The sequence below is a fragment of the Leuresthes tenuis genome, unplaced genomic scaffold (assembly GCF_036924035.1).
Source record: "Leuresthes tenuis unplaced genomic scaffold, fLeuTen1.0.hap1 SCAF_22, whole genome shotgun sequence".
In the NCBI taxonomy this organism is placed as follows: Eukaryota; Metazoa; Chordata; class Actinopteri; order Atheriniformes; family Atherinopsidae; genus Leuresthes; species Leuresthes tenuis.
The window spans coordinates 15,352,107-15,378,517 of NW_027325376.1; the positions used below are offsets into that span (position 1 = coordinate 15,352,107).

The 26,411-nt window shown below is 42.5% G+C and overlaps 1 protein-coding gene across 1 annotated transcript in view; it reads left to right on the forward strand.

Annotated features, from left to right (window-relative positions):
- Window positions 1–16,119: 16,119 nt before the first annotated feature.
- The window catches only part of ndrg2 (NDRG family member 2), a 28,577-nt gene continuing 18,285 nt past the window's right edge, over window positions 16,120–26,411 (forward strand). Inside the window, exon 1 of the mRNA XM_072376074.1 lies at window positions 16,120–16,419. The gene's annotated coding sequence lies outside the window, so the exon portion shown is untranslated. The remainder of the gene's footprint in view (window positions 16,420–26,411) is intronic.

Here is a 26,411-nt window from a genome sequence, read left to right on the forward strand (position 1 = left end):
CTAGCTACAAGAAACTGTTCGGGAAATGTTCTTTTTTTGCTCTCCTCTTGGGAGTTACAAGTCTTTTACACCAATTGGACATGAGGAAGAGAGCTGGTCTTTATTGAATCCTAATCATCAGTTGGTCTTCGGTTTCCTGACTCCACATGGCCACTTCGTTGTGGAAGAGTCGCTTGTTGTTTGTGACGTGCTAATTTAGCTGTTAGCTTTCTATTCTTCTTGTGCACTCATTCTATGTGTTGAACAGCCACTCATATTGAGCTCTTTCACCGGGAGACATAACACCACTTCTACATGTTGAAATTGACCGGTGAAAAAAAAAAAAAAGGAACATTAATGGATTTTGACAATGGCAACGGGGCACACACACTGGAAATAGAAGAGATAGACGTTAACTGACAGCTCAGACGTGACCAACTGCCAAATGTGGACTGAGTGTGTAAGGCCCCTTAAATGGGAAATAGATAGCAGTCATACATGGTTTAGCCATAGATTCATACTGCACAGACAAATTCTGCACAAGTTTTATCGATCGTCTGACCATCCATGCTCTGTAAGGTAATGAATAAGCCCATTTAACAAAAAGTCGAACTCCTCCTTTAACAGTAAGCTAAACCAGTCAGCATTGATTTAGTGATTTTTAAATGAAGGGATGTTTAGAGGTCATTTTGAAACTAGGCTGGATTGCAGAGGCACTATAACTGTCTGTGTAAGGTATGTTTATTCTGAAAGATTTATGTCTATAAATCCTTATATAACACATTCACAGTTTTACACTCTGAGACTAATGAACAAAAGGTCATTGGAGGTCTCTTTCCTCATCACCTTGGGGGACATTTTTAGGTGTTGAGAAAATACTGCAACGATTTAAATTGAAATTTAAATAAAAATTGAGAAACATACCATCGGTGGTTATGCGTAAGATAATTCCATCTTGAAGGTTAAGGTGAAGAAGGAGGGGGAGGGGATGAAAAGCAAAGCTTTTATCTGAGCCTTGGAGAGGTCACAGGAGAGGCCGGAAGGAGGGGTGGGGGAAGAGTGCGAAAGGGAAGAGGAGCTGGGAGATGAGAGCGAGGAGTGTTACAGGAAGGTCGACAAATTGGTAGGGGGGGGATTTGGAGGTCTCCGGGGTGATTTATCAGAGTGGCTTGAAGCTCTTTGTATGAATGTGTGTATGCTGGAGAAAGTATGGACAGAAGGAGCCTGGAAAAAAAAAACATGATGATGAAAGAGACATATAAAAGAAGAAGAGTGTGCGAGTTTGAATCAGACAAGTCTGTTCTTCTGTGTGCACATGGTGTGTGTGTGTGTGTGTGTGAGTGTTAGGAAAACAGAGTGAAATATGAGTTACACGTCAGGAGAGAAAAGATCTGTCCCTAAGGATGTATTACTGTTTGCTTTCTAGCCATCTGTGTGCGTACACATAAAACAAGAATCAATATAAAGCTGCTTTCACTGTCAATTTAAACATTATTCTCTTGTTCAAGTGCAGTTATTAATGGAGCTGCATTGCAAACACCCATGTGGGGATTTTCTCAAGCAGTACCTGCGCTCTGAACAAGGCTGTGTCCATTGGCCTCAAAGCAGAGATGCCACCTTACACTCTTAATACTTATAGCAGTGCATTCTAGTCATTGTGGGTTGGAAAAAAAGGATATTAAGCCAGACGAGGGGCTAATATTCAGAGATTTTAAGATCACAAAGAAAAACACTAGAAAAGATTAAAGTCGTTTTTGTTTTTACTAAAAAAACAAAAAAAGATTTCTGTATCTTCAAGATTTCATCACAGCCATACACCCCACTTACTGCCCCTTTAAGAAGTATAGGATTGATTCGTGTGTGTGTGTTTATACTAACTCAAAGACATAAATTGACAGGTTTGCCAACTGCAGGGCAAAGAAGATAGTTTCCATATAGCCAACTCCTGGAATACTTGAGCTGTCATGGCTTTGTGGACACGCACCATTTGGGAAGCACATTGCGTCCCTTGCAAAGGTTGCACCATCAGTAGAAAGGAATGAAACATTCATTGGGAAAATGGTTTGGAGCATTTTTCTTCTGAATATGTCCTATTCACAGAAATATCTCTTAAAGGTCTGGATGCGTAAAGTGGGATAATATGCTGATTATAGGCTCAGAACACAAGTATTTTCCGAAATGTGATTAAATTCTGTGGCAAAGCTCATCATTTTGTCAGGTCATCCACTGCAGGTCATGTGATGACGTCAGTCCAACCTTTCAAATGAAATGGCGAAGTTGTTGTTTTTCGATACCTTGACGTGATTGTTTGCTGTATGACGTTCTGTCTGTCACATCATAAAAGAGGCACTGTTTTCCCACTCTTTTTTAAAGCGTTGCTTCAGTTCATTGAGGTATGTGGGCATTTGTTGATGCCCAGCTCTATGAAGGTCCCACCACCACAAACTCAGGGTTGAGATCTGGACTTTGACAGGACCATTGCAACATCTTGATTCTTTTCTTTTTCAGACACTCTGCTGTAGGTTTGCTGCTGTGTTTGGGATTTTTTTCCTTTTACATAAGCCAATTTCAGCCAAGCCTCATATACTTCGGTATACAGAGGAGTTCGAGGTCGACTTCACAAACCCTAGCTGTGGTGCCATGATCTTTAAAGAGAGAAATGGCTTTCTCCTGACAACCCTTCCAAACCTATTCATATAAGTTTAGCTAATACTTATTATTTTTACATTTCAAATGCTCACTGAGGCCTGGAGTATCTGAGATGTCTTGGTGTTTTTATGTTTATGTTTATGCATTTAGCAGACGCTTTTATCCAAAGCGACTTACAGGTAGGCATGTAGGGTAAGGGGGTCTTGCCTAAGGACCCCTACTGGAGGTAGTAGCTTTCATGCAGGGGAACTCAGGTCTCCCACATGGAAGGTGGCAATCATACCACTACACTATCCAGTGTAGGATAGGAGCATTGTACAGTCTTGCCTTGGGTTAAATTGCTGGGACGTCCACTCCTGGGAAGATTGGCGGCTGTCTTGATTATCTGGATTTTCTTTCTCATTGCAGAATGATGTTCTTAGAAGCTTTCCCAGATTGATGGGCAGCAACAATTGCTTCACTAGATCATTGCTGGCATATAATTTTGTTCTCACATTAGCTGCATGGTTGGTTTACTCTAGGAGAGCCAATTTGTATTAGGACAGTTGACTGTGTTCAGGACCAAACTTGAACATTATCTTATTAACAGTGCAAGAGCTGCCTTATATATACACACATATATATATATATATATATATATATATATGTATATATACAGTTTTAACAAAAGTTAAGCTAGCTTTGGGACTGTTCTGCTGACTGCAGGGCCTCGTATTAAATGTTTGAACTGAATGTTTTTTTATATTTATTTTATTTTTTATTTTATTTTTAACATTTAACATAAAAGTGCTCCAGCTTGTTGTTGTTGATGCACTTGGCTGCACTTGGTTGCACTTAATCTAGCTTCACAAAGAAGAGCCCCAACTGTATCAGTGTGTGTTCCTGTGTGTGTTTTGACCAGCACTGTGCAGTGGTTGCCCTGTGACTAGCCCCATAGCTGGTGTGAATACAAATGAGAGAGAAAGAGGGCTTCAACCAAATACAGAGGGGGGAGAGAAGAAGAAAAGGAGGACGAGCAGAGGAACAATTGCTTGAGGCTGTTTTGCCTCCTGCTTCCTATTCTCCCTTTGGCGATGTTCAGCAAACGGAAAAAAGCTGGATTGTCTTTTCTCACTCTCTTTTTTTTCTTTTCACTTTGCCTTTTCTGTTTTCCTAACATGTGCAACCCTCTCTATTTAGTCCTTTACATGCCTTTTTCCTCTTTTTTTATGCTCTTGTTTTCATCCCTCAATCCACTTTTCCATTTTTTTCTTTTACCACGTGTGACTGCTTATTGGAGATCTCTGTCCCTCTGTAAACCATTAGATGCTATCACTCCCACTCTTCTGCATCCCTCCTTCCCTCCCTCTCGCCGCAGAGTGATTGTTGACTGATATGACCGTATCCACAGATTAGATGTGACCCTGCAGCTGTGATCACCCCACAGCATTACTGCTCCTCACAGATAATCTTCTCGTCTTCAGGAAAACAAAAATCTGCCGACACATCTGTTTTCCACTGTAATACAATTAAACACGTAGATTACCGCTGTGATGCTGCTGCTGCTGCTGGCTGAGAGCAAAAAAACACAGCACTGATGGACTAACTACTTTATCAAAGGAAAAACAGTGTCAGAATACTGCATGGCAAGCACGAATCCTGCATTCAAAATCCTCCTTGCTGAAAGTGACTATCCAGTAAATGTGAAGATAAATTCAGAAGCTGGTGAGTTTCCTTTTGCACAAAGAGCGAAAGCGAGGAGAGGCTGCCCCAATATTTGCCCAAGTTTTGGTTAAAAAAATGAGGTATTTCTTAGCTGAAAGGTTTACATCAGTATCTGTACGTTTTTACTACTGAAGCATCCCATCAGCCTCATACATCCTCTTGTATTTTACCCTTGGACTTGTGTTCACGCAGACAGACGGGCACTAACCTGAAACACCTTTGAGCGACATCTCGGTAAAGCATGCAGGACACACGATATATGACACAAAAAGTAAGCTGCAGAACTTGAGACCTAAAAGCCTAAAAGCAACGCTCCGGCAGAGAAGAGGCAACAGATATCAGCACATATGCTGACTCTGACTCATGTGCTATATCTAAACATGCCTTATTAGACATTATCTGAACTCACAAAGGACTGTCTGAGTAAACTCTTGACAAAGGTCCAGTGCGACTGATGAAAATGTTTCCACAGACGGTGCTCTGGGTAGCGTTAACACAACTCCAGGGATGCGGTGCATGTGTGGAAGCAGCTGTAGCGCATATATGCAAGCACACCAGCTCGTAAGAGGATTAGATTCCGGTAAGAAAAAAAGGAAATGGGAAAGCTGTAGCCATTCTTTTATTTCATTTCGTTGAGGTTGTCGAAGGCAAGCCATTTTCTGGTGTAATCACAGCAGAAAACAAAGGAATAGTGATTGGGAAGGAGTAAGAAAGTACACTGAGAGATGAAAACATTCCAAAGGATGAATTTCAAACCAGTAACCTCTTGCACATATGTGTTCAGTAACAAAAAGGCCCACGTTATGGCACCTCTGGTCCCCCCCTCCATCCACTATACAGAGGAATCCTGCTAAGCATCAGCGACAAAGTAAATACTACTTGTGGAAAGTAGTGTTATCACATTGAAACTGGTGTAGAGACGTAAAATAGCAACACGGCCATTAACTGAAACTTGGGCCGTGTCAAAGAGGGGAAAACAGCAAGGATTCGTCAAACAAGTTATGCATGGATATATCCATAAAAAATATCAGCTCATGTCCCATGTTTGGTGAAAACGAACCCTCTCTCACGTAAATAAACTTTCTGTTTTTGTTTTTTTTATTTGCAGTGTCTATGTGATTGGGACACAAAATGCCGGATTATGGCAACGTTGCTAATTTACAGTCGTGGTACTAAGGCAGGTAAAAAGGAGAAACCATTACAAAAGACCATCGAACAGAGATGAACGGAAAACGAAACAACATAAAACACCATTTCAGACACATTTAGCTCGATTTTAACTGAGAGCTTTGCCTTGAATCGGGGCTAATTGAGGTCAGTGAAGCCCCTCTTTATATCGTCATAGCAGAAGCAATTCTTACAACATCGTATTTTGACTAACGAGAAGACTAAATCCCAGATTGTTCTTTAGGCATCGTGTTACATCACAACCCGCAGTCATATAGTCATATATAGTTTGAGTGGATGACTGTAGGTCAGCTATAGAATTACACCTATGGAAAGGTAAATGTATGCTCAGTGCACCGGAGTACATCAGAGAGCCATCAGTGAGCGTGTTATTTTTCACCTGCTTGTGTGCAACAGCAACATCTTACAATGTAACGATGTGGAATACAGCTGCTATAAATACATATATCAGTGCTAAACAGCGCACAGAGCCTTTCTCCCCATATGCTTGAAGCCCGCTGCTCCGTTTTGTCAAATCTATGGGGCCAGCTTTGCTTTTCAACACATTAATATTCATCAATATAGCTTTAATCTCCCGAAAGTGGGTTATTGGCACTCGTGGACGATTCTCCTCTTTCCTCTCTGCCTCACTCTCCTGATTAAGTCTATTCCCGGGCCTCTGTGTGATCATAAAAAAAGGACTGAAATAATGCAGATGCACGCCAAAGACAGGAAGGAAGAGGGAGAGAAAGACGTCGTGCAAGAGATCTGAAGTGGGTGACGGAGAGAAATAAAAAAAAGAGGAAGACTGAAAAAGACAGCCGTGACGTCACAGCGTCTTTAAAGTAGGTCAGGCGCGAAGTTGTGATGTCACTTACGTTGGAGTCATCCCACCCGGCCAATCGCGTGCAGGGACACACCTCCCCCCCCTTTTTCCCGGCTGCACTGTTTTCTGCAGCTGTTTCAAAGGGCGCAGATTAAGATGTGAACAGTCACACATGCACCTATACATTCTTACAGCTACAAGCACAGACACCGGAAGTGTCAGTGCTCCTCTTTCTGTTTATAGCTAGGTGGCAATGATGTCCTACATGCATGAAGAAAGCAGCACCATGCACCCTCCCCCAGAAAGTGTGAGCACTGAGAAAACTCAGAGTGTTCACAGTAAGCTCAATAAGCACCTCTCAAAACCTTTAAAGGTATCCGTCTCCTCCCCAAAAATGTGACCGTGGCTCATACGCTCACGCAGACGGATGTTACCTGTGGCCATATTCCAAGAATATGCAGCGTCAAGTGATTCATGACAGCAAAGGCAAAAGCAAAAGCATGCGAGGTGCCAGAAACTGTTGCCATGAAGGTGATGCTCGCGTTGTAAATAGAACGCATTTTGAAAGCGCTGCAGCTTAAAGGAGCTGTGTATTCAAGTGGGATCGCAGTGCAAGAGCAAGAAGGCTGTTGCAGAAAGAAAGAATGAAAATTCCCCAAATTAAGACCTAACAGACTCTTGGCTGGTGTTGGACAAGATTCTCCCTTCTTTGAAACTGTTAACCAAAAAACCTGCACAGGAATTATTTTACAAGCTTTTCACAGTGACATGTTGCACGAGGAGAATGGCACTTTTCTCCTCTCGTCCTCGTCTCCTCTTCCTTCCCTCCCCTGTGCTTCCTCCCATAAAATTCACCTCTCCGTTCACTCAGACCGCACTAAAGAGGATGCCTGCACCGAACACAGGGAGCTATTTCTGATGTTCTTTTGACTGCAAGCATTTAATATGTTCATGCGCCCTTCAACAAAGTGTGATAGCGATGCACTCCAGTCTGGGTTTGTGTGTAAAGGTGAAGAGCCTCTCAGCAGGAGGAGACAGATTTATACAGAGCCGGAGGCTGAGGCGAGGTAACCTACCTATGTTACCTATTTGTAACATACAAACAACAATATGGGGATGAAGCACATAACCTTCACTTTTTAGGTGAAAAGGGCAGAAAAAGAACAGCATTTCCAAATGTCAGGGAGTAATCAGACAGCGGCTTTAACTGTGAGCATAATTATCACTCTAAATGCATAGGTGAGTTGATGTGTTTTCTTGCGATGCAAATAGCCGAGCTCGTTCGCACCTTGTGAGCTAAAAATGCACATGAATCACATGAATAAGCACTCACATGATACCCGAGAACACAAGAAGTTCCACTGTCAGTTGCAATCAGATGAGGATCGAGTGTGTTTTTCAAAATGTAAACTTTTTCTACACGCCTCATCCTTTCAAGTGTCTTATAGCAAGTCTGACTCGAGTAAATTTGGCTTGGATGAATGCAAATGGTTCAGTTTTTTCGGGCCATTTTACAACAAAAGTCATCTCAGGGCCCTTTAGGGAGAAAGTAAACAAGCTCAGCACAAGTCCAAATAGATACAGTCCTTCTTTTTTTGTTGGTAATTGTATTCATGTCAAGCTAATTCAAAAGCTGCAGCCCCATCCTGAGCACGCACAGGGCGGAGAGGAAAACTCCCTTTTAACAGGAAGAGACCTCAAGCAGAACCGGGAAGGGTGGCCATCTGCCTCGGCTGCCCGGGGTGGGACGGCATGAGACAGATGCACAAACAAACACGGAAAACACTTGGCCGGGGATACCTGCACTGGGGAAAGAAAGATGAAATAGAGAAACACTAGTTTTTTTAATGAAATCGATAATAAAGACAGCAGGTTAGCAAAGGTGCCCAGTGCATCATGGGAGGTCACCCAGCAGTCTCGGCTCGCAGCAGCATCACTAAAGGCATGGCCCACTGTCACCTGAGGCAGTTCAAACTGTAAGTGTGAAGAAAATGTGATCTTTCAGATCTTTAAGATGCAAAGGAGGTTGGTCATTAAGAGCTTTATATTGAAGGAAAAGAATTTCAAATTCAATCCTGGATTTTACAGGTCGTCAGTTCGCCCTGTCGCTTAAGGATGTCTTGACAGCTGCTGTGGCATTCCCTGCTATCTGCTGCCATTTGCATTACCGCCAGCAACTGTTTGTGTGTGCAACAGAATTAGTGTTTTCAGCGTCTGCCCTTGTGGTATTTACACTTCTTTCTTGTGCGTTGTTTCATCCCTTTCACATTCGATTATGTTAAAAGGAAAGATCTCCACCAGTGTTAATGGAGGCCAGATGCTGTGTTTAACATTTTAGGGTCGTAACACAATGTGTCGAGGGAAGTTTGTGCAAGTGCACTCAGTTTTCCCTTCTGAGTGTTAGACCAATCAGAGAACAGAACGAGGCGTCCATCAGGGGAGTTTCCACCGACCACACTTGGACAATAAAGGGATCGTCTTCATCGCCAGGAGCTGCCTCTGTGACTGTTTCCCGTCTTATCAAAAGGTGGCACATTCACTGGTGATAGGTTTTAGAGTCTAACAATTCAAACCATTCTAAATGATTTATTACAGTTCATTGAATGGAGTTGGCTTTTTTTGCACTAAAGTGTCCCATGAGATTTCTCATTTCAGACTCATCACGGAAAGAGCGATAAACACCAGAGTTTTGCAGGCAGCAACCAGAAGCAACATTAGATCCACTCTAGCCGAGAGCATTATCTCACTAACATAATCGGAGTACTGTCTGAGTAAGTCTGCGTCATTACATGAGAATGCTTTTTATCCCTCTGGATAAGCATGTCAGTCCAGGGCATGTCAGGCAAATGTCATCGTGCAGTAAAGTGGAACTCGGAGGGAGTCACTGATGTTGAATAAGAGGATACTGCAAGCTGGATATAAGACAACCAGGGTCTTCAAAAACAGATTACAGGCCTCATTAAAAGAGACAATATGCAGGGAATTCCTAAGAAAACTTCTTAGCCACATTTTAAGACCCAGCAGAAGTGTGTGGTGCAGCTTTTCTCTATGGAGACACAAGCCTCTGCTGCGTTTTGGGTTGTTTTTGGGCTGCACCCTTTGAGAAGACAGCAGCCAATGAAAGCATGCAAATGTGAAGCTTAAAAAAACAGCTTTCAGCTCAAACTGGTGTCACACAAGCAAACATGCTCTGATGGCAGAAGATTCTCACAGCAGGTTCCAATGGGGTTGTGTTTTGGTGTGTTTGTGCTTTAAAAGGTAAGTGTTCTAAAACAATTGGTACATCACATTTGATTAGATTTATTCATTTGTTGCTGCGTTCAGTGTCTAATTCTTATCTGTCTCACATTCATTGTGCTGCATTCAATCACAACTGGGAACTCAGAGGTATTTGGATAAACTAGGATTCCATAGTTGTCGATTTGGGCGATATTTTCCCAAAGTGCAGTTTACGCCAAGATAGCTTGATTTTGGGGATTTTGTCTTGATCCCAAGATTTGAAATATCATTTCGAATTTCCCACCGCAAGGGAGAAGGAATGCAGCATTGCTTGGCAAAGGCGGAGGAAAGAAATTCAAAAGTCTAAAGGTTTTGTACAGTTTCAAATATCTATGGTTGCTTGAAAAACTATTAATAAGGTAATTTGACCAAGTTAGCCAGTATTTTTTTAAATAAGTATGGTAAGAATACCAAGAAATTAGGAAAGAACTATTAGCGCCTTGTCATATAGCCTCTTATGTCTCCTCAGCACTAGTACCTTTCTGTGGTTGCATGGTCATGCGCAAACTGTTAAATGTACTTGGAGTTAACACATAATTTGGAAAAAATAAAGATCGTTGAGGGTCATTAGCTTTCATTGTCTTTTTCCATCTGCATTAACCTGGTGGACTGCAGCCTGCTGGAGGTTGAGTGTGGAGGGTGAAAGGGGGCATGGAGAGGGATGGGAAGATGTGTGTTTGTGTGTGTGTGTGTGTGTGTGTGTGTGTGTGTGTGCAAAGGCCACGAGGTTAATAGCGGTGATTAAAGGCAGCCTAGTTTAGCTGATGAGGGTAGCGTCTGACCAAGTCAATGTGTTATGCAGTCTGATGTGAACTCACAGAGAGGAGAGGAAGAGACTGCAGATCAAAAGCGCTTTTATTCACAAAGAGTTTGGTCTGGTTCGACATCCTGCAGCAGCCAGGGTATATTACTGCCAGCTGAAATTTAGGACTAACAATTAAGGATAGAAAGGATACAAACGTTTGATTGGATCACTAAAGGCTGGAAGGCATCAGCGTTGCTGATTGCTCTTCCTGAATGAAACCAGAGGCATCTTTGGACAAAAGGATGCTGAGACACTGGCGATGATGAAAATGATGATGACGGTGTCACAATCAGGTCTCGACTGACATCTCACTCAGCCCTCCAACTCCTCTCTCACGCCTTGAAAATATTAAACAAGCTCGAAGTTCAGCTGAGGACTGGGACGTCTCTGCGAGCCTCGCAAATCCCATTCTGACAACAGGCAGTGACAACAGAAAGCTAATGGCCAATTGAACATGTCACTCCTCTTACTTGTCATCTTCATTTTTCCTAAACATGCAACACTTTAACAGCAACACGTCCACGTGGAGAGAAGAAACTGAAGACCAGCTGATAACGTGTGACTCCTACTCTGTTTGACACTGCCAAAAAGCAGAAAGCACACACTTTTAGGTTTCCCCTTCTTTTTTTTTTGTAATCTTCATAGTCTTCATCTCCTGCACTAGCGAGCAAGCCGGGTCTAGTTGTGCAGATGTAGATCATGCATTCCTGGCAGACAGTTGGAAGTCTGAACTGAATCCGATCTCAATAAGCAACGCTGTCGAGGAGAATTGTTTTTGTGGTTTTGTTTCTTTCTTTTTTCCCTTTGGCCAAATTGACATTGCTACCCCGACCTTCAAATGATGCTTGTGCTGAAGTTTGCAGGAGGAGGCAACCTTTCGACATCCAGTACTGATTTATTGCAGTCAAGCTGTAGAAACTGCGATCCTGATTGGCTAAGATCCAATCCCAGTGCGAGTTAGAACACCTGCAGATGTAGTCTGGCTGATCTAGTGCTCTGTACCCGCAATAAGTGTTTTTTTGAAATCCTAGGCTGGGAACATAAGACTGCCTGAGAGGTGAATGAGTGTTTAATCTTTGTTCCATACACCCACAGCTGGATTTGTACTGAAACAGAAAATGTGATGGATATTTTTCCCTAGTCTGTCCCTAATTACATGACCGACAACTCGACCCTCCTATGGCTCCGGCTCCCCACAGTTCAATCACGATAAAGCTGAAATCTCATCACTTTAATAGCACTATGGTAAATTACACCACGCGGGCTCATATTTGATTGACAATGGGCAAACCTGATTATATTGGAAGAATGGGCGGCAGCGCCATCCTGCACAATCAACAGTCTGAATGAGACGTGAATTGTTTTGCAAAATTTGAAATCTACTCGTAATAAAAAATTCAAAGTAAGCTGACCCCGGCGCCACGGGGTCCTTTGGAGCTTTGAGTGTCAGGTGTTGTTTGAATGTTATGTCGCACGCAGTGCCAGTTAAGCTCTCTATAATGTCACATCCTGCTCAACATGTTGGCTTGTCCCTATTACTCAGCAGCCAATATTTTATCGGAAAACAAATGAAATCACTTTCCGGCTGATTGTTCTCCATGCTTGGTGTTAGTCGCTGTGCGTCAGACGATTTGTTTTTGTGCAGAATTACAGCACATGTGGATAATTCATTCCTCTCGCTAACATTTTTATTGGCCGTGGTACAAAATAAAAAGTCTCTGCTAAACTAAATGACGTGTTTATACTCGAAGGGATCTGTTATTGTTCCAGTTCTGACTGACTGGAGGTGTGCAACAAATCCCCACGAGCCACACATTCGCTCATGTTTTGTTTTCGGGATTTGTCAGTGTAAAAGATGTGGCGAGGGGAAGTTTCCCCGAAGCGTTCAACCTGCCATGACCTCACCGTTTGGGAGAGTAGATGTGCTTAATCATCGGTCAGGCTGTGTTGAAGTGAGTCTGGCCTCGGACTGAGGTGGTGTCAGGTCACACAGTTTGTCTCCGGACAAGATGGAGACAAAGTCTTACGTTCTGCATCTTGTCAAACTAATTTCAGGATGTCTGGTGAAGGTAAACAGACCCTGTATGGCTTTTAGAAATACTGCTAAAATGGCTGCTGACAGCTGAAGATAAACTGTACACGAGGAGGTAGGGCTTAGCAGGGAGTAAGCATTGAACAACTACAAATTTGGACATGATAAATTTAGTCTTAAGATAAATGTGTTTCGACTCAGCTAAGAGAGACGAGCTACTCGTCTTCCACAGAAATGTATCCATTCTTTATTCAAATAACGATGGGAGAAGAAACACCCAGAACTTCCTCAGGCCTCTGGAAGCTGGAGTCCCGTGTTGGTGTTGGCGTTTTTAGATTTTTGTATAGTTTGCACATAGCAGATGTGGCATGTTAATTAGAGACATTTCAGGTATACTTATAGGCAAATTTAATTGCTTTTTAACTTTTCTATCCATGCTAGCAGCTAGCATGTTTTCAGGCTTTTGGCTTTTAAGCTATCCAGATAAATGGTGGATAACAGGTCATTATCAAACTTTCTCCTAAGTATTGACGGGACAAAAGTGTCTCTTTGTACCATGCTCCCTCATCTCCCTCCCTCAGACCAGAGCTAAACTCACTCTGCCACACCTTAAAACTTCTCAGAACCAGTCGGTTCCCAGGCTGGCATTAGGCCTTTACAATTACTTTACATCTCTGTAACCAGAAAAGAGTAGTCTAAAAATGAATGTGAATGAATGTGTGACCAGACCTGCTGCCGCAAAACAGAAAAGAGGAACACAAACACAGAGAGGGTGCACTACTTCAAGAACACCATTACATCGAGTGCAGAAACATCAAGACAAACAACTAAGCCTGTAGAGGATGCTTATTCACTTGTTGACACAACCAGATATCGACGGCTTACGTTTGAGGGTGTGCTACGTCATTTAGAAGCGCTATAATCTGGCCAGGCTACGCAGCTGTGAGGCCAAGATAAGCAAAGACCACTGATATACAACCGCAACAATTGCAGCTGCTGACGAGCAAGTCCGTAGATACCTATCTCACCTTTTAATGGAGAAAAAAAAAGCAACAAGTCTCTGATGTCGGCTGAGCAAAAAGAGCCACTCTCCTTCACTTTAACGGAGACGTAAAATTTGAGCATACGGTGGAGTGACTCGGCTTTCTTGTTTCCACTTAAGTGTGCGGGCACTTGATTTGAATGCGTTGATTTGGGCTGAATTCACAGTGACACAGTTACTCACCGAAATGTGCATCAGTGTGTGTTCTGGTGGAACAAATATGCGGCTCACCACAGCTTGACAGAAGCTCAGGCAGGAGGATCATTATGTAAGCTGGTTTGCATAGGGCCACAAAGAGATTTCAAACAACCATCTACACCATGATGCACAGGCTGGTTTTACTCCAAAATTAGACTAGATAGTTTACAGGCTTCAGACTTTATAATTTGAAGCATTTCTACAACTTATCTGGAAAATAAACCTAAAGCTGAGTGATGGGCGTGCATCCAGTACAGCTATTAGAAATCCTCGTAAATACCATAATCATCTTTGTGGAACCAAAGATTCATTATGAATCCTCTTTTTTTTTTTCCAGTCTAAATGTAGCTGGGAAACACATGCGGGAAACAATGCGGTCATCCCATGGCAATACAATATGACTCTATGTGTGTCACTTGGGGAAACTATGACCCGACTTACATAACCACAGGGTGATGCACTAGTTCTCAGCAGCTCTGCTATGGGTCCACTATGCTGCACAGTCTGGAGAAATTTGAAACAGAAACTTGGAGGTGAATTTCCAGTTCTCTTTTCTAGGAAAAGCTCATCTGAGTCTCTGACCCGGTACAGATCCTGTCAAGCTAATCAACTTCTGTCCGACCAAGAGGGCCCCATGTAATGAATTCATATTCAGCACCTGTTATCTTTCTTCCAGTGTTTGTAATGACTCTCTTACTGTTAATTTACTGTAAATACAAATCATATATCCAGAAAAGTTGGGAGGTTTGCTAAAGGGCAACAAAAACTTAATTTGTTTGAATCTTTATTTAACATACAAGTTTACATAGAAAATCATTTCCATTGTCTTCACTAACCAGGTTCACTGAATTTGAAAAATGTAAACAAATTCTGAATTTATTTGAAGCAACACACACACGTATACAAAAAAAGTTCATGACTGACTTAATAACTGCATGGTGTTGTGGTCCGAGGCTGCAAAACAAGCCCAAATCATCACCCTTCCACCACCGTGCTTGACTGTTAGTATGACGTCTTTGTGCTGATATCCTGAGTTTGGTTTTCGGTTGTTTTGGTGTTATGTGTTATGACCAAACATCTCCACTTTGGTTTTGTCTTTCCAAAGAACATTGTTCCAGAAGTCTTGGTGGCTTGTTCAGATGCAACTTTCCAAACCTAAGCTGTGCTGCATGTTGTTTTTGGAGAGAAGAGGCTTTCCCTTGCAAGCCTTCCTGAGAATACTTGTTCAGCCTTTTTCTAATTGTTCTCTCATAAAGTACAATTATCCAGTAAGAGGAAGATTGGCAACTGTCTTGAGTGTTTTCCGCAAGTTAATAATCTCTCTCAGTGAAGAATGATGGACTTCAAATTGTTTGGAAATGACCTTGCAGCCCTTCCCATATTGATGGGCAGATACAAATGCTTTGCTAATATCATTGCTGATGTCTTTCCTCCTTGGCATTGTCTTAACACACATTTGAATGCTCCAGACCAGCAAACTGGCTAAACTTCTGCTTTTATAGAGATGCGCACATCCGCTGATGATCAATTAATAAAGTGTGTTCTGTTAGAAGCACCTGGCTAATATTTACCCTCTTTATTCAAATAGAAGCAGCAAGGGTGTCCTTATTTTTTTTTTTCACAAACTGCTTCTGCACTTTGACTTAGTTTCTGGTAACTAAATAACTGCACAGTGTAATGTGTCGTGTGCTAATGTGTTCATCTGTTATGTGTATTCAAGATCCAGTAATGACATGTTATCATTTATCTTTTAACATGTTGACATGCAAAACAGTAATATCAAAAGAGGGTGTAATTTACTTTTCGAATGGCTGTATATGAAACTGCAGTTGCAGCCCAGATGTAAGCTTAACTTATGTCATAGCTCTTGGTTCTATGTTTAATAAGGAGGGGCCCAATGACTCATGTTATCTACAGCTGATTGCAACAACTACCCATCCTCCTTTTAAAAAAAAAAAAAAAGATAGTCCTCAGAAAGAAGCTAAACCCTAACAGGTTTTTAATGTTTTGAGATGGAAATCTTAGTGACGGTTAAATGGGCGACCCTTAAAGTCCCAGCCCGCAATAGGTTAGGAGTGTCAGTGTTGGGCTCCCTCAAGCAGCGACGTTTCCCTCCTTTTCCTCTCTGACCGCGTTATAATAACAGGTGTGTTTATTTACCTGCTGGCTCGGACCCAGGGGAATGCTCGCGCGCTCGGTTCTACTACACAAGCTCAACAAGAGCGGACTGTACCAACGCGAATACTACGAAGAGGGGGAGCCAGAAAGAGTAGCAAGCTATTTTCTCCTGATTTCACGTCAACAGTTAGTCTGGTTCTGGACCTTAGCTATCACCGTGTCTATCAAAAAATAATTTAAAATGTGTTTGACGTAAACTAAACCACGGTGTCAGTATTCCTTGTTAGCTTGTTGGGAAACAACTTTCCGACACCCCTATAAACTCCAAGGTCCATCTCGCTTTTTAATTGACCGCTACGTTTTTTTTCTTCTTCTGGTAGCTGAATTTTCCTCCTGCTGGAGAAAGGAGAGAAAAAAAAACAACACGGAGAAACAGGGAGGAAGCGGGCACAGCGGAAAATAAAGGAGGTGGGGGAAAAGTGAAATAACAGGAGACTAGCGGACAGACAGGAGGGACAGGTTGAAAACAGAGCAAGAAGAAATTTTACGAGTGGAGAACGAGCCCTGTCATATATCTTTAGAAGTCCCTGAATTTTTGGTTGCTATCTTCTGATAAAAAGGTGAGTTTCTCCTGTTGTTTCCCCTACATCACGGTTGAGTATTTATTTTTTATTTTTTTTAAACTGTCTTAGGTCAGTGTGCCCTCCCGGAAAGTCAGGGAGTAGCCTCTGAATACGTGTTCATATGATTTCAACAGCCGTGCAACTGAAATTGCAGGAACTCGATAAAAAAAAAGAAGAAGAAGAAGAAAAGAAAACAAATAAGACGCCAGGTGGACCCTCGCTTTGTTATTGCTTAATGTAAAGCTATGCCACAGATAGCAGCGTTTTCATTTTTTAAATAGGCTTCACATTTGATATAATACGTTAAAGCCAAACAATGAGATGAAAGAAAACGAATTCCCTGCATCAATTTGTGTTTTGGGTACGAGAGCTTGTGACCGAGAGAGAGTGCGTGTTATTGACGCGCACATGTGGCACAGCCAGCGGCTCTTTGTTGCTCTCCCCTCCCCACCTCTTTCTACAATAGCCGACCGAGGCATGACAGCTCAATGGCACGGCTCAAGTCTGATGCAGACAGAATATAGGCCAGTATTGACGTTTTCATTTCGCGTGAACTTTAGTCATATGCAGCCCCCTCCCCATTTCTTCACTGCCTCAGAAGGCGCATCCGTCCCTTTCCTTTGTGCTGTTTTAACAGTTAGATTATCCCACAGGGTTTCAGCCCTGGGAATCTCACGGGTGAATGTTTTTTTCATCCTTTTTCATTCCTTCTTTTATTTATTTTTTCTGAGAGGAGTGGAGGGGTGTAAGTCAAGCTCTGCCGCCTCATTGCTACGTGCCAATGTCAAATGGAGGTGTGTTCCTGTGTGTCTAACGGGCCTCGTAGCAGCTTGGGTAAAAAGCACCTTGGGAAATTACTGCTATAAAACTGACCTGAAAATGTGCGTTTCATATGAGCCTATATTGTGGGATATCTTATGGACGTGGCCCGTCGGGGCGCGCGAGGGGGTGAATGTTTTGATTCTGCGTGTCGTGCCAGACCAAGGACACGCACGTACACATAGTTTCACACACTTCTCCGGCTACACACCGCTCTCCAGACAGGTTTTCGCTGTGCTGCAAGCCGCGCGCTCAAGCTAGCAAGCAAGCGAGCTCGCGCGCGCAGACCCTGTGAGTCATACCGCATTTGGAGACTCGCGGCCTCACGGCTCTTTGAGTGAAGTGGAGCCCCTGTTGATAGCGTGCACGCGCACACTGAGGCAGGCTTTTTTTTTTCTTCTGAAGTAGATTTTTGATTTATTTTTTTTCTCCCCAGAATTGTTCAGGCCTGAGAGGTAGAAATTGCAGGCCCACGAGGACGCAGGCGCGCACTCACTATGACAGAAATGATTGATTGGGATATGGATACAGCCACATACAGGACTGTAGGCTGGTGTTTGGCTTTCTTGGTTGGGTGTGGTAGATATCCAGCAGCCACATCTTCATATAGCTAGAACCTTAAGCGCCAGAATGAGTGACAGCAGCTGAAAACCTCCCTCTTGACAAATGTTGTTTGAGGTGTATCAAAGAAGCATTTCTTTGACATGTTTTCCTTGGGGTTGTACTTTGGAAGAAAGTAGTCCCTCTTTGAATTAACGTTTTCACATCACATCCACAGTGTTGCATCTCTGTGCTGTGTGCAACAATAACAAGACTACATTCACCTCTATTGTATTGGAGTGCAGGAGGAAATCTTTTCTTTCTTTCTTTTTTTTTGTTTCATTACACCAGTAAAAAAAAAAAAAACACTAACCCCTGGCAAACATCTGGCTTTTGAGCGCAGTGAGAGAATGTTTAATCTGTAAAAGAAAGGTTAAAGGAAACATAATGATTGCAAAAAAGAAAAGGAAAGTCCGCTACCGTGCCAGAAAAAAAGACTCGATGTTCATTTAGGGGGGATGGAAGCAACTTTTCGAATGGCGTTCGACTTGGCCAAACTCACCTTACGTGTCCAGCATCTTCCCAGATGTGATATAATATCCCAGATTTTTCTTGAGATGAAAGTAATTCCTGAATAACACCTGTTGTGGATGTCCATCACATAGGATTTGGCTTTTTCCTCCGCAAAGTTTGTTTCCTGTTTGAACAATTACTTCCCCTACTGTATTAGAACAATAAGAAATGTTTCCTATCCTGTTAACTGAAAAATGTATCGGATTCACGTTTCCTTTTTTGTGGCTTTTCAAAAAGCAGCTTCAGATTGCCTTCTCTGTTGAATGGAAACCCAGCTGTCTACGGGAGCAAAACACCTGGTAATTTTCAGTGAGGTTGCTGTGGTTGGTGCAACAAGAGTGGGCACAGCTCGCTTTTTCTTTACAAAAACACGTTGTTTCACTCTGAAGCTGACAGCAACAGCCTGCGGGCAAAAACAGACAAGCTTGATCGATTTTTACCTGCAAGAAGCTGGCAGCTCACTCTCAGTCCCGCTGTTTGTGGCCGACGTCCACATTTCAGTCAAAACGGCCTAATCGTCCCAGAAATTCATGCTTATGAAGGGTTGTGGTCTCAGGATGGAGTGTAATGTCTTCCCTTAATGTTTGTGGCTACATTTGGTGTTAAAATGGCATAAGAGGCACATGCATTAAAACCCCAGCAGATGAAAGCTGAAGAATGTAGGTTGAAGGCTTGCTTCGGTTGTTAACTCTTTGCTACATTTGCTCAGATCTCTCAGTGTTTGCATTTCCCATAGACCCATAGTCTGAAATGACACATTTGTGAGAATAGCATTCTGCGTGGTTGGTGGTGAGGGGGGGGGGGTGTTGATTTCTTTCGGCCTTTGCCACAAAACACCAATGTCTGAGGGAGAACATTTTTTAAATATTGAGTGATGATGACAGCTAAATATTTGGATCATGAGTGGTAGCAAAAAGAGAAAAAAAACCCGCAAAAAGTAGAAGTAGCACAGACATGTTGAGCATAGAAGGGAAAACTTCCTACATTTTACGAGTCTTTACAGCACAAATCAATAACTTAACAGTCTAAACTCTTTTCTATGTGAACTTGAGTATATATAATACACATTTTCCAAGTTTGAATTCTTATTTTATGCCTCTTATTTTATGCCTCGGGAGCTGAATGTGTCAGAAATATCTGCAGACTTCAAAGGATTTCTGGTGTTTTTAATCTGCTATAAAGCATTGGTTTATTTATTGAGGTCATGAGAACAAATTGTTTGGCTGTGCATTGCTTATATTAATATGGTCAGTTTCCACGGACGCTGAGCTGCTGAATAAATCACGTGTGACACACAGCTAAGGCCTGCTCTAATATGGATTGGCGACGGTTCCTTTCAGACATGCTCCTATTCCTGTTAAGATAATGACAATTTAACACGTTGCCTTCGTGTCTAAATGAGTAGCCTGGCCACTTTTTGAGTAGTCATTGCGACAACCTTAGTTTGTTGGACCTGCTAACATATACATATCGCTGTCAAGAAAGCAAAAGTCTCAACTCCGTGCAGCAGTGTTAACAGAGAGACGAGTTAGGGTGGATTCATTTGGAATTTGATGAGAAAATCTGGAGATTGCCTCATTTTAAAAAAGATAACTGTGCTGTCCAAATCTCGCCACCCTATGGATCTGCCCACTCCGTGTGCAGCGCCAGGGCGTTATTTCACCTCGCACACGAGCCAAAGGAATCGGAAAAAACTATGTTCATATGTGTATGAAAGAAGGCAAAGCTCTTTTTCACGTTTTAAAGCTGTAGAAAAGCTACGTTTTCTACTGCTCCCATCCACTGTGGGCTTGTTTTCCTAGAATGTATCGTCATGACAACATAACTTGTTGCACTATGATGAAAAAAACCAAAAAGCCTGATCTCCTGCATAACACCTCACTAAATGCATTATCTAATCAGGCGTGTATGGCAAATATTGCATTTGACCAAGGCTGTTGTTGACCGTGCTGGTCTTTCCTGTGGGCGATATAGGCGGTATATAGCGTACCACTTCCGGGGGGGTGGGGGGTGGAGGGGACTCTGCTGCAAGTCAAATTTTGACCAGCACTGGTCGTTGGTGTTTCCGAGTGAAACTGAGACAAAAGAAACCAATATTTGGATGAAAGAACGACTTTAAGAGATTGATGAGGTCAGAATTGTCACATGCTCTTTGACTGAAAACGGCTTAAAGAAAACGTCAGCATATATTAGTTTATCAAGCACGATTTTATTGATTCACTAAAAGTAAACGGTGACTTTGACAAGGAGTGAGTGGTTCCAGTGAAAATGCTGAACATTTGCTCTCTCGGGTACATTTCAGGGTTTGCTACTTGTTTACTTTTGCACTGAAGAAGCTAACTGACTTCACTTTATTGCCCGGTTTCTTTCCATCAACAGTGTGAGCAGAAAACGGTCCTCCAGCACCGTTTTCTGCTTTCATTGCGCTGGACTGTGGATGAATCACAGTGGGGGATTTGTAACGTTTTTCTGGAGCCTTGTCGTACGCATCTGTCAGGGCCAAAAATAAACTCTTTAGCTGGAACAGTTGCCATTTGCTCTGATGCTTCAGAGTGTGCCCTGAGTGTTTGTGCTCTGGCCAGTCCAGTAATCCAAGGAGATAAACTTGTTGACATTGTTCAAATGTGGCGGACGGGAGCAGCTTGGCACAGTTTCCTGTGATGGAGATGGTACATTTGTAAATCCACTAAGAACTCCAGCTCAGCGCACACACGTATCACAGCAAAATGACTGTGGTTAGATATGAAGAAGTTCATCTGTGGAAGAACTACTGTTTTTTGTTTAATGCAAAGCAGCCATCTTTCATCGTCTCTGCACCATTGGCCTCATTGTTGACTGGCTGTGCCATCATTGGACTCTGCACAGTTCATTTGGATTGTTGAGAACAATCTGACCTTTTATAGTCCAGGCAGTCGACTGATGAAAGGTGTGACCTATAGCTTTATTTAACACGTTATCAGTTTCAGGCAAAATGTGAAAGAAAAACTAAAGGAGAAAATGGAGATGATAAGAAAGTGGAGAACTTTTATCAGTTTTGGGCACTAAATATTGCAGTTACATATTTGCCAAAGAACAAATGTACTTCCTCAGCTGTGGATGGAAACTTACTCGAGCACATTCAGACTGTCACCTTATCTGTTTACTCTTCCAATATTAACATTTACTCCCCCAGTGTTTGCTAATCCATCAATATTGACTGCAGGAAGGGATGATATGCTTGACCTGTTAGAGTGGGAACAATAGTACAGTAGCAGAAGACCGGAGCTCAAATCACAGCTTATTTCTGATGCTAAAAGAAGAACAAAGCTGGATTTATATCTGGCATTAGAGGATGAATAAAACTGACACCTGAAACAATGCTAAACTGGAGAATAGCACTTGATTAGACAGCAGAATACATTTTAAACTGAGACACTGAGTACTGAGAACAGAAAGATGGATGGATGTGCTATAATATAAGAAACAGCTAGAATTGGACTCCTGTTGCTTCAGAGGTGGATTCAGGTCCCAGAATATCAGGAGAGTGACTGCTGTTGTCTGCTCAGAAATAGTCTTTGTTCTTCTCACGTTGAGGCGCTGACGACACTGACGCCACGTCTTGGGAAGTGTGTGGCATGCCAGCTGCTGTGAGACATGTCGGTGTAGCTAAGCTCCCATTAAATGTGAAGTAGTGTTGGGGCGAGTGGACTGTGTTTCAGTGTTTGACGGTGGCTCTGTGGTGGAGGTGCCACGGATCTGTGTGGGCCGATGCTGCCTCTTCAGAGATGATGTTCCGCTTTAACGTCACGTCCCGCTTTCCTCTGAACTGGGGTCAGAAAGACCGGTGTTATTACGGGAAACCACCGGTTTCATGAGTCGAGTTATTTTCCATCTTAATAAACTTCAAACTGCAGGGGCTTGTTTTTCTGAGAGCTTTGTTAAAAGAGGGGCTGAAAGCTCGACAGTTGAAAACACATCCTGTTTGCTCACAGATTTAGCTTCACATCTTGGATTTCTTTTCCTTTTTTTATTCTCTGCTTGTTTGACGCCACCGAGTAACTGAGAAAGTTATGGAATGCTGCTTTTAATATTTGTGCAGCTGAACTTTTTCTGACATTTTAGGACCCGAATGTTTTATTACAGAGATTATTGGATCATTTAATGAAAGAGCTAACTCTGAGATGGTGCTCCAAATTACTTGAAATAAAGCTTCTGTAAAAAAAAAACCTAATTTAGAGAAAAAAGTGTTGAGAGCAAATGTAAAGAAGAGCCCCTCCCGTGGTTTATTTACATGCTCCACTTGAATCCTCCACAGCCCGTCTGAGTACAGCTTCTGCACTATTAATAAGAGTCTAGTTTTGCACTTCTGGCTGCCGGCACCAACAGAAACACAGACTCTTCTCTGTTAGCTCGGTGTGTTAAAACCTGGTCAGCATGAGAGGAGAAAGCTCCAAAAAGCCCCTAACAAGCATTTAAATGTGCACTCGCGGCCTACAAAAAAAAAAAAAAAAGAAAAAGAATGGTTTGGACTGAAGACGAACACGGCTGAAATGTTTTTCCCACTCAGACCTGCATCTTTGGCCTCGTAAGAGGATTTCACACGGTTTTGATACTAGCTTACCACCAGAGCAGGTCACAGCCTCTAGGTCGTAAAACTTTGCCAGTTAATCTGACATCATAGCCCAGAAAATGCTGCAAATATTCCTCCACCACTCTTCAACATCAGAACGATTCCTAGAAATAGCGACGTTCTCATTCTGTTAAAACGTTAAAAACGCTGGGGGGACAGAAAGGCACTCGAGCGCGTAAACGTTAGCTTTGCTTCGGAGGCCAGGCCGCTTGCTTTGATTCGTTTCCTCAGATCTCTCTTTGCGGTGTACACTCGTGTGGGTTTTATGATATGAGCTCAGTTGTATTTTTACTGTCTGAAGAGAGCAGAAGAGCATATTAGCTGATGACGAGACAGCATGGAGCGACGCTCGGTGCGTAGGTGTTTGAGATCGGTCTAGTCTGTATAATTTCTGTCCATGTGAGTAACATTTGTGCGTGTTTCTCATCTGAATTCTCATCAGCTTTGGCCAATGGTTGTGTCTAGGCCATATGAGTCTGTGTAGGAATATGGATTTTCTGTATTTTTATAGCCCGCGTAGGTGTGCGTAAGCATGAGAGTCTCAGCATCTGGGTCAGAGCATATGGATTTTATGCTGTGTAGGTGTATGAGATTACAGCAGCCTTCGTATGGAAGCGTTCAGGCTGATATGTGTGTGTGTGTTTGTGTTTGTCGGGGGGGAACAGATCAGTCCTCTGGCTGATGGCTTTAGGCCAGTTACAGATAGGCCGGGCAACACAATGCCTCGTCTGTTCCCTCGAGTCCAAACAGGCCTTCACAACACCCTATTTATAGCCAAACACTCCATTCATATTTCTCAGGTTGGATGTGTGGAGTCAAGCATGTGGAGATGCATCTTTTCTTTTTTTCCTGAAATCCGTGGTGCAGATTTTACTCTAATCGTGTCCACATGCATATCCAGGCCTTCAGTGGCGATGCCTCACAATGTGTGCACGTGTTACATAAGCAGGACGTCTTTGTCAATAGATCCTCAGGCAGAAGGAGAGTTGAACAGGGCAAAAAAAAAAAAAAAGAACAGCACAAACACGTACGATATCCATGTGAGGTGTATCCATACTGCAGCTGTGTCACAAATCTCCTAGCAACAAGAGATGGTGCCGCTGAAGATATAGCTGCCGGGCACTAATGGGGAGGTATATGATAACAGCAGGACAGCTACCTGAAGCTGACTGCTGTGGTTCATGTGCTTAGTTTCGATTACCTGTCAGCTGTCAGCCATTTAAACTAATAATCATAAGTGATAAGAACTGTGATAACAACAGAAGGGGTGAGAGATGTTTTCTCACTGATATAAAAGCTGCAACTGTGAGTGACAAAGCAAATTGGGATATCCAGGGCATCCCTTTTGTTGCGCCAGTCACTGTCCTTTTCTTTCCACGTTGTTGTTTTTTGCTTGAGATTCTGCATGTTGCTCAAATTAGTGAACGAAAATGGAGGAAACAAGTGAGCAAATTCACCCTGAGGAGAACATCATAACAGCAAGTAATCTGACAGTAACCCGATAAGCGGCGTTTCAAAGTGTTTTTGATTTCATTCACTTGTGATGACAAAAATGAATTTGAAGAGTATTTGTAGTAAATTTATACAACTTGGATTTTAAACTGATAATCCAGGGAAAAAAGCATTGCTACTGGTAGTTTCATGCTATTCTCTGTCATTTAATTATTCAGATCAATCACAAAAGAAGAAGAATCTTCGGCTACAGTCCTCATATCATACTGTTTAGCACTATATAGTATAGTTTCACAGAAATCTGTTACATTCAGAATTAAGAAGACAGTCAGTCAGATTTAAAAAGTGAGAACTTCCAGCACCACTTTCAGCAGATACACCGGTGGAATCAGAGATTAATCACAACACTTAACAATTCAGTCTTAATCAGGACGAGTGGAGCTCAGAGCGCTCGCTCAAGCACATTAATGACATTTCCTGTGTCCTGTGTTGGATCACAGCGAGTCTGCTGTCATCACAATAATAAAAGAAGGATGTATTAGAATGAGAAGAATAGCATGTAGTGAGAGGAGACATTTGCTGACTTCTACTCCTGTTTACAGAATATTCTAACTGGTGTAACTTAGCATCTGCTGCGAGAATAGCTCGTAATCATTCAGGCCTCATCACTTCATCTTTATCTACTAGCTGCTCCCAGACAGACAGACAGACAGACAGACAGACAGACAGACAGACCGTAGCAATGAAGCAGGGATATACAGCCTATTATTATCTATTATTCACTGATACAAACTTCACCGTCTACCACAAAGATTGTGAGTCCCTCATTAAAATTTCATATCTGAGTCCATAACGCAGACTGACATGGTTTGGTGTCCGGCACCGTGCACGCCGATCCTGCTCAACATTTGCGGTAATGAGGTAACTGCTCTAATTGCGTTTTCATGAAGCAGGAAGCCATCTTGCTCCCATGACAGCTATTACAGAGACAGTAGGACCGTAAACAAAGGATATTAGGACAGACCAGTGATGGCTCATGAGTCAGTCGCCGGGGGATACCTTTGTGTGACTCATTTAATGCACATCATGTGACTTTCATGGTGGCTGATGCGCAGATGCCTTTAGCGCATATGTGAACACTTTATAAAGGAGCTATGACTAAATGTCAAAGTAGAGGAAAGATTGGGACGAAAGGTTGCAGCGTAGTGTGGCCAAAAGTGAATTGGTTCATTTGAATTAAAAGTCTCTGCCATGCAACAAAACTCCGTCTCAAACAGTGGGATGTTTTTGTTGCTCGAGACACATTTGTATTGAATTGAGCTCATAGACTGTTTATTATAAATTATAGGAAGCAGCAGCATCAGCCGGTAAGCACCTGAAACCAGCCTCACTGTTTCCCAGACAACATCCAACTGCACCGGTGGTTACAACTGTCTGCAGTCTGCTTCCAAACTCTTTTGGAAAGCCCTCCAAGCACTTTGGGGGATGGTAAAGCACTATATTAATGCTTTTAAACTGGTTTTGGAATCACATTAGCGAAGTCGGGGGGGGGGGGGGGGGGGGGGGGGGGTGGAATGAATTTGTTTTGGTGTCCACTTACTTTTGGCCCTGTGCCCACGCCATTCAAAACGTGTGGTTTTGGGCCATGTTGGGACCAAAAATGCCACCTGTGATGGGAACTTTTATAATATTTTAACACTTTCTTTTTTATGTCAGACAAACAAGCAAGAACAAAACATGTAGCATCAGGAGAAAATAGCTTTGAGTGAGCTCTTTGGGAGCTGCAACACATCAGCTGAGAGGCCAAAGCTAGAAATATGAGATAGCCAATAGCCTCTTGGTTGTTGTTTAGCTTTAAAAGTACACATTTGTGATATTTTCACAGATAAGATACAAAGTTATGGCAGTGGCAAATATAGAAGCAGTATAAACAGGTGAATGAGATCGTAGATAAACTCGTGTGTTTTCTGGAGCAGGGAAGCTTTGGAATTTGTTT